An 8,569-nucleotide genomic window follows, 5' to 3' on the forward strand; every position below is an offset into this window, starting at 1 on the left:
GACCTTGTGAGGTTAGCAAGCACAGGCTGTGTGCGATGGGCAAACCATGTGCGTGTTACGGGCCTTCCATCTTGACATGAGCGATTTCTTGGCTCCTTCTTGGGCTCCTCCTTCCTCGTTTTAGGGAGCCTACCATCTTTATCTTCCTTTTCATTGATGTAGCTTGATTCTTGGACATCGTGCTCAAATATGACCACATCATCTCCTCCTTCTTTGAAATGATTTGTCCTCGAATCAAAGCGGTCACCTACACATAAACAAAGCAAGTTAGTTTTCTCCAATTCATAACTCTTACCTCGTTGAGGAAACTGGAAATCTTGTGATAATGATTCTCCTATTGGCTTCCCTTTGAATGTCTCTTTAAAGCATTGTCGTTATTTCCATAAGGACTTCTAAGTTCATTCACTTGGTTTGTGGACATGTTGCTTCAAATTCTTTTGCCTCCACTTGGTGCTTGGTATTTTAATAATCCTCCAACGTAGCAAGTTGTGTTTTTGGCCATGACTTTGTTCGGCAGACTTCTTCATGATTATTGGCCATATTTTTACTTGTTCATGGCCACCTTCACAAAAACGAGACAAGTTAGTACCTTTCAACTTAAAATTTATCATATACGTACCTTGTAAGGTGATCTTGAGATTGTGAGAAATTGGTAGGACAATTCCATGAATCTCCATCTTGATACCATCCTGCAAAAATCTTAGAAGGATACAAACATTTGAATAAGGCAAGTGATTTTAAAGGTAAGGATCATTCTCCAATAGTCTCTTAAGATTTGGCTTGTGAGGCACGATAGTGTGGACCATTCTCTTTTTCGCTTCTTTCTTCCCATAGCTACTTTCTTTCAACTCACATTTTCCTTCTCTTATACGTTTCAACTCACATTCAAGTTGTGAATCTTCATGAATTGATGAATCAAGCATGGATACTTCATAATCACAAAAAATTTCAGTAGCTAAAGGACTAGGAATGTGGTGCATAGAGTCACAAGGTACCTTCTTAGCAATCTCCTCCTCGGCAAGTGGCAAAACATCATGCATTTCCTTGTTATCAATAGTAATGTCATGTATGGTCTTACAATTTTCAAGTTCACTACTTTCCTTTTCAACCATAGGCATAGAATCATGTAAGTCATCCGCAATCAAGTAAAATATGATCATCATGCATATCATTGCAAGGCAATTTATAGTCAACCTCATTGGAACTTACCTTGAGGCTCTCGGCCTTATCACCTTGGTTGGGGGCACTTACCTTTTCCTATTGGATATTGGTAGCCTCCTTGATTGCGACCTCTTTCATTCTATCCTCCAACTTGGTAGCCTCATTGGTTGTGAACTCCTTTTTTCTTTCCTCCAACTTTCTTTGATCAATTTGAACTTCTTTTGGAGGTAAGGGAAGTAATGTGGTTGTCTTGCCATTGTTTTCAAATGAGTATTTGTTATGAAAACCATCGTACTTTACCTTTTTGTCATATTGCCACGGTCGTCCAAACAAAAGGTCACAAGCATGTATAGGTATAACATCACAAATAATTTAATCTTTATACCTACCTATTGTAAAAGAAACTCTAGCTTGACTTTGAACCTTTATTGCACCACTACTAGTTAAACCTTGCAAATTATATGGACATGGATGTGGTGTGGTGGCTAAGTTCAATCTATCCACTATATAGGTGCTAATTACATTAGTGCAACTACCACTATCAATACGAACATTACAAGGTGTGGTATTTATTCTGCATCTAGTGTAAAAGAGATTATCTCTATGTTCCTCCAACGAATCTTCCCTAGATTGTGCATTGAGAGATCTTCTAGCATCTAATGAGTACTTACATTCTGGACTTACTCCTTCTTCTTGAGAGTTGGTGGTGGCTTCTTGTGAACTCTTCATTCTTGACTCCATAACTACACAAGCAAAAGTTAGTAATAGCAAATATAACTCACTCTCTCCCTTACTTGTCCTCTCGGCTTCTCTTCTTTGGCTATAGGGGAATGTTGGATGTGCATACCCTTTGGAGATGCTCACTTGAATGCTCGTGGCGAATCGGTCTTAGGACAAGTGAATATAAGCCTACAAGTAACTTGCAAAAATATCCTTTTTTTTTTACTAGGGATCAATAGTATAGATGATACCAAAGACAAGATTCAAAAAATACCAAATGATAGTTACAATGATATCAAATGATGATACCAAATGATACCTATGATCAAAGACAAACAAAGGTAAAGACAACCTTGAGCCTAATGCTCTTGGTTCTAGGGACTCAACAACAATATGCAAATTGATGACAAAGCTAAACAAAGAAAAACTTATGCAAATAAAATCAATGAAATAAAAAATAAACCATAAAGATGTACAAAATCCAATTTGTAGTGCAAACACAAACAAAATAACACTTACCAACAAAACAGTAGCCTTTGCCGTAAATAGGGTGACTTTGGGTGAAAGGTGTGTGATATATACAACTCGGATGGGGCTCCAACCAGTGGCAAATGAAAGTACAACGAGTGTACTTGACGTATGTGAGCTGCCAAGAGGTTTTGAATTCGTTGGAGGGTGTTGTTATCTCAAAGAATATTCTGGGACTGCACAAAAGGTCTCTCTCGGGTGGCCTAGTGTGTTATGTAGTTGTCCTCCCTCTTTTGGGCTGTCCAGATGGGTCAAAATAATCCAACAATATTTTTAAATCAAAATATAAACAATGATAGGATTACTTGCCAAAAATAAATCGATTTGGACAAGATTTGATGGCCCAAAGATTTTCTCCAAAAACGTCCAGCTTCAAATATGGAAAGTTTTCCACTTGAATACCTTCTCTTCTTTTGCTGATAACTTCTTCTATAGACCTCGGATGACGGTGATATATATGTCTCTGGAAAGCTCTTTCAAAGACTTTTAATTTGATACCTGATTTGACTATATTCAGCAAAAAAGGTCAGCAAGATATGAGTCATCGAAGTTGGGACTGGATTTTCTCGGCAGCTGCAGGATTTCCAGCAAAACAGTGAGGAAGAAATATTAGATAACTTCCAAACCAAAGATTGAAAATTATGATTCTGGGCTCTCTGAAAAGCTAACTCAGATATCTTTGAATGACACTAGTTTTACTCAATTTGGACTTGTGAGCAAAACGTTATGGATTTTTGAAGTCAGCTCTGGATTTTGTGCTATTTTCAGGTTTCTCTCAAATTCTGGGGTTCGAAGAAAAGTTGATAACATTGGCTATGGGGCTCGGATTAAAGTGAAACTTGGTTTGTTGGAAGCTTTTGAGGTGCTGAACACAAACAAATAAGTTTTGGACACTTTAAAGTAATTTTCAAAATAAAAAATTCTTTCGCAAGAATGACAGATCGAACGGCACGCAGAAGACAGAGAACAATGGAACTTTTAATGAGATATTCGAATAAAGGAATGTAAAGACCAGACTAAAATTTAAAGACAGAAAATAAACATATATCCCAATCTAGAGCCTAAGCACTGATACCAAATGATACGCAACAACCCATGCGTATTGAGCTACTCGAGCCACAAGCCACTTGAATCCAATCGTAGAGTTGGTTCAACTCGAAAGGCTAAAGGTTAGAGAGATTACCTTTGCAGTCATTACCTTGAGCAAACAGATGACTCACTATGCTCGAGGGTGGAAACACTCCACTAGTTTGATGACCAATCAAACAAGCATGCTCCGAGGGGTTCTAATATGAAAGCCTAAGTTCAACCACACAAAGGGATTCGAAATTTGAGAAGGGGTTTGCACAAGGCAATGAGAGAAACACTCAACTGGTCCTCAACAATGAGGGGGTACACGCCTATATATAGGTCAAGGCCCTTGGCCTTCAAGGAAATAATAAAAATTAAAAAGAAAATAAAATTGATAATTTCCTAAAAGTTGCTAAACTTGCCTGAGATGAATTTAAACATTGATAAATCAAAAAGAATAAATCAAAAACAAATCCCACAATATAATCAAGAAAAATAAGAATGAATCTTTTCCTTGAAAGTGATGGAGTGGGTGGCAAGGCAAGTTTAGGGCACCCATGAGGGTGGTCACATCAAGTGGTGGAGGTGCCCTTGGTGATGTGGTGCGTGCGCAAGAAAGTTGGAGCAGGGAGCGTGCGTAAGGGCGGCGGTGGGGGCGCTAGCCGCTGATAGACATGCGGAATGGGGTGCGTGGGCACTTGGGGCGTGAGGCGCGCGACATGCAGGGCGACACACATGGGCGCTGGCGGACAATGGGCGCGCGGCTGCTGGGGGCAGGTGTGGGCGGCATGTCGGAAGTCTGCGCGCGGACAAAGGTTTGAGGCGGCATGATGCGTTGCGAGGTTGGCATGGTAGTTGGCACGCGCGCGCGTGTGGGTGGCACAGCATGGGCAAGCCACAAGGGGCGTGCAGGCGCTGGTGACAAGAGGGGCACGAGAGTGTGGGTGCATGGGCGCTGGGCGATGGGCAAGCATCTGGCGGGGGCGCTGGCCTCTTGTGAGGTTAGCATGGTAGGAGCGCTTGATGTGGAGGCACTGGTAGGAGGGACGCGTGGTCGTGGCATGGTAGGTTGGTGGTGGCGCGCGCGTGGGGCGAAGGCATGCACGGGCAATCAAATAGTGCAGGCGTGTGCGCACGGAACGCGGCCTTGTGAGGTTAGCGTGCGGGCTGTGTGCGATGGGCAAACCATGTGCGTGTAAGGGGCCTTCCATCTTGACATGAGCGGTTTCTTGGTTCCTTCTTAGGCTCCTCCTTCCTCGTTTTAGGGAGCCTCCCATCTTTATCTTCCTTTTCATTGACGTAGCTTGATTCTTGGACTTCATGCCCAAATATGATCACATCAGTTTATAAAAAAAATAATTGATTGAAAAGTAAATTAGATCTTCCCCCAATATAGTAATTAAACATCAAATCAAACCAACATACTAATTTAAGAAGTTGAATAATTAAATATGCAAATTAAATATAGAATCATATGAAATGTAATAACTAAATAAAATAATAAAAAAAATTTAGAACCGGCAAGAAATATTTTCTAGAACAAATCAAATAAAAATTCCTTCTCTTATATAATCAAAGTGTAAAATTAGTTTCACCTATTCAATATTAAATTAGAAGAAGCATTTAAGCAATTCGAAAATGAAAATATGAATAATTTCACATCTTAAAATGATGAAATTCAACTAGATTGGTAGATTAAAGATGAAATGACGAGGCACAACAATTGTGCACGAACTTGAAGATTGTATTTTTAGAGAAAATAATATTTTCTTTCAAATAAAATTTAAAAGCTTACAAAAAAAAATTGTGAGTGTGAGGGCTTGTTCTCTACGTTTCATTGTGTGCTCCCGTTATTGCGGGTAGAGTGCTTCCATTTCAAAATAATAGTGAGAGTAAGGCGTTTCAAAAGATTAGTGAGAGTAAGGGATAAATGCAAGAAAGAAACAAAGAAAGAAAATGAAAAAAATAAAAATTAATTACCTTGGTCCGCCATCAATTTGTGGAGATATGTTGATGACAATTAAGAAGAAAGTAAAAAAGACAAAATACAGATCAAAAGGAAAATGAGAGATACAAAAGAAAAATTAAAAAATAGGAATAATATGCAAGACAAAATACAATATTACAATAGAAAATAAGGAAAACTAAAACATTATTAATTAATGACCCTAAATATTTATTAGTATGGTGAGGATGCACTTGAATAAAAAAATTAGACATATAAAAGATAAAATTTAAAATCTTATAAATAGAATGACACCTAGAAGCGAAATTAAATACTCGACTATCAACAAATAAAATAACTCATGGAGTAAGGAACAATTTTTCAAACATTTTTTTTCTTTTTTAATGAAACTTCAAACAAGTTATTCAGGAAAAATCTTGACTAATATTCTAATATATATATTTTGATCTAATTAATAGATTGACTTTAATTGTTATTACTTGAAAATTCATATATTAATTGATATTTGACATTATTTAATATAGGGTTAGGATAAAAGATAATTGATAAAAAAACATAAATTAATTATTATTATGAACATTATCCAAAATTAGATGTCCAACCTTAGGTGTCAAAATATGGGATGTCTAAATAACCCTAACCTGATGTGTCAATTTCTTTCAGGTGCTTAGTGTGTCCAAATGTCAAATAGACTGTCATCTATGTGCTCAATTCTCAATATCTCATGTGTCTTTTTTCTACCTATTATTAGTGTCCATATGTAACACCTCATGGTTGTACAAATTTGCTTATAAATAGTGGCAATTCATGGATAAATTGGTGTGGAAAATTTTAGTGTATTTTGGTGGAAATTTATGTTGAATTCTAAAATTGTATTTTTAATTTTCAAATTCCAAATTCAAATTTTAATTTTATATTTTGTTTAAATGTCATACTTCCTCGTTGTTCGTGACTCGTGGTGCCTCATTTTGCTCCATAATTTTTTACAAGACGTTATCAACACGACTCTCTGTCATTTTTTCCTCTAAATGTAGGTCCTAAAGGTAGGTTATTTGATTTTCCTTGTATTTTCATGCTTATCATATATCAAATTTCTAATATACAGATATTTTTCTTTGTGATAGTGTTAACATGACAAATCTCACCAAATTACAGCTTATTGCCCTTGACATCAATGACAATAATTATTTGTCATGGGTACTGGATGCTGAAATTCATCTCGATGCTATGAATCTGGGAGAAACCATTAAAGAAAGAAATACAATGACGAGTCAAGATAAGGCAAAAGCCATGATTTTTCTTCGTCACCATATTCACGAAGGATTGAAGATGGAATACCCGACAATAAAAGATCCTCGTGTATTATGGCAAAATTTAAAAGAGAGATATGATCATCAGAAAATAGTTATTCTTCCTCAAGCTCGATACGAATGGATGCACTTGAGGCTCAAGGATTTCAAATCAGTAAGTGATTATAATTCCGCATTATTTAAAATCAGTTCAAAATTGAAGTTATGTGGAGAAAAAATCACTGATGGAGATATGCTCGAGAAGACATTCTCTACCTTTCATGTCTCGAATATGCTCTTGCAACAAAAATATCGAGAGAAAGGTTTTAAGAAATATTCTGAGCTCATATCATATCTTCTTGTTGCTGAGCAAAATAATGAGTTGTTGATAAAAAAAACCATGAATCTCGACCAACGGGGGCAACACCGTTCCCTAAAACAAATGTTGTGAACTTTAATAATCATTGTCGATGTCGAGGCCATGATTGCGGTAAAGGAATAAATAATTTATCATTTCGTGGTGATCGTTATAATAATCCAAATTTCAAAAGAACCACATGAAATAATGATCATAAAGGAAAAGCTCCACTGGATCAAAATTCTAGAAATGTTGAACACAAATGTTTTCGATGCGGAATGACTGGCCATTGGGCACGTATTTGTCGTACGTCGAAACACTTGGTGGATCTTTATCATGCTCCCCTAAATGAAAAAGGAAAAAATGTGGAGGCAAATCTTGCATATCAGGATATTGATATATTTTATCCTGCCAACATAATAAATTTGAATGTGACGGATTTTCTTGAAAGTCTTGGAGAACAAATTGGAACAATTGATGGAATAGCAAGTGATTCCTTTGGTTTTGAAAACATCCAGAATTAATGTTTTTTTTTCCTTCATCTATCTTTCATGTTTTTTTTTTTTTTGCTAAGGTTGTCTTTTTGTATTTCAAGTTTTTTTCTTCTCTTATTCTTATTGTAATTATTTTGTTTAATGAAGAAGCATTGACAGTTTTCATATATTGGATGACTCGAAAACGAGCAATGAAGATCTATGTTTTGCAAATAGTGCGACTACGCACACAATACTGAAAAGTAGAAAATATTTTTCCAAATTGACAATACTGGAAGCAAAAGTTAATACAATATCAGGTTCTGCAAACTTGATTGAAGGTTTTGGAAAAACATATATTATTTTGCCTAGAGGAACAAAGTTTACAATTAACAATGCATTATTCTCTAGTCAATCAAAAAGAAATCTATTGAGTTTTAAAGATATACGTTGGAATGGTTATCATATTGATGCTGATAAGAAGAATAATATAGAATATCTCTATATTATATCTATTGTCTCAGATGGCAAACATATACTGGATAAGGTACCTACTTTATCTTCTAGATTATATTATACTCATATACGAGTAATTGAGACATATGTAACAATGAACCTGAAGTTCATGAATTCACATATATTTAATACTTGGCATGACAGATTGGGTCATCCAAGGTCCATAATGATGAGAATAATTATTCAGAATTCACATGGACATCCATTGAAAAACCAGAAGATTCTTCAATCTAATGAATTGTCATGTGATGCTTGCTCTTAAGGTAAATTAATCATTAGACCATCACCAACTAAAGTGGGGACAGAATCACCTACATTTTTATAACGAATTCATGGTGATATATGTGGACCTATTAATCCATCAAGCGGACACTTTAGATATTTTATGGTGTTAATAGATGCATCGAGTAGATAGTCACATGTATGCTTATTATCAAGTCGAAACCTTGCATTTGCAAGATTACTTGCTCAGATGATTAAGTTATGA

General features: G+C 36.2%; 1 pseudogene across 1 annotated transcript; it reads left to right on the forward strand.

Moving 5' to 3' along the window:
* The first annotated feature begins 6,281 nt into the window (after positions 1-6,281).
* On the forward strand, positions 6,282-7,663 carry LOC148212990 (uncharacterized; annotated as a pseudogene). The gene is made up of 2 exons (XR_015789401.1): positions 6,282-6,489; positions 6,571-7,663. The product of XR_015789401.1 is annotated as an uncharacterized LOC148212990 (transcript).
* The last annotated feature ends 906 nt before the right edge of the window (positions 7,664-8,569 follow it).

The sequence above is a fragment of the Momordica charantia genome (genome assembly GCF_013281855.1).
Source record: "Momordica charantia cultivar OHB3-1 chromosome 2 unlocalized genomic scaffold, Mcharantia_2.0 BLBB01000002.1, whole genome shotgun sequence".
NCBI lineage: Eukaryota > Viridiplantae > Streptophyta > Magnoliopsida > Cucurbitales > Cucurbitaceae > Momordica > Momordica charantia.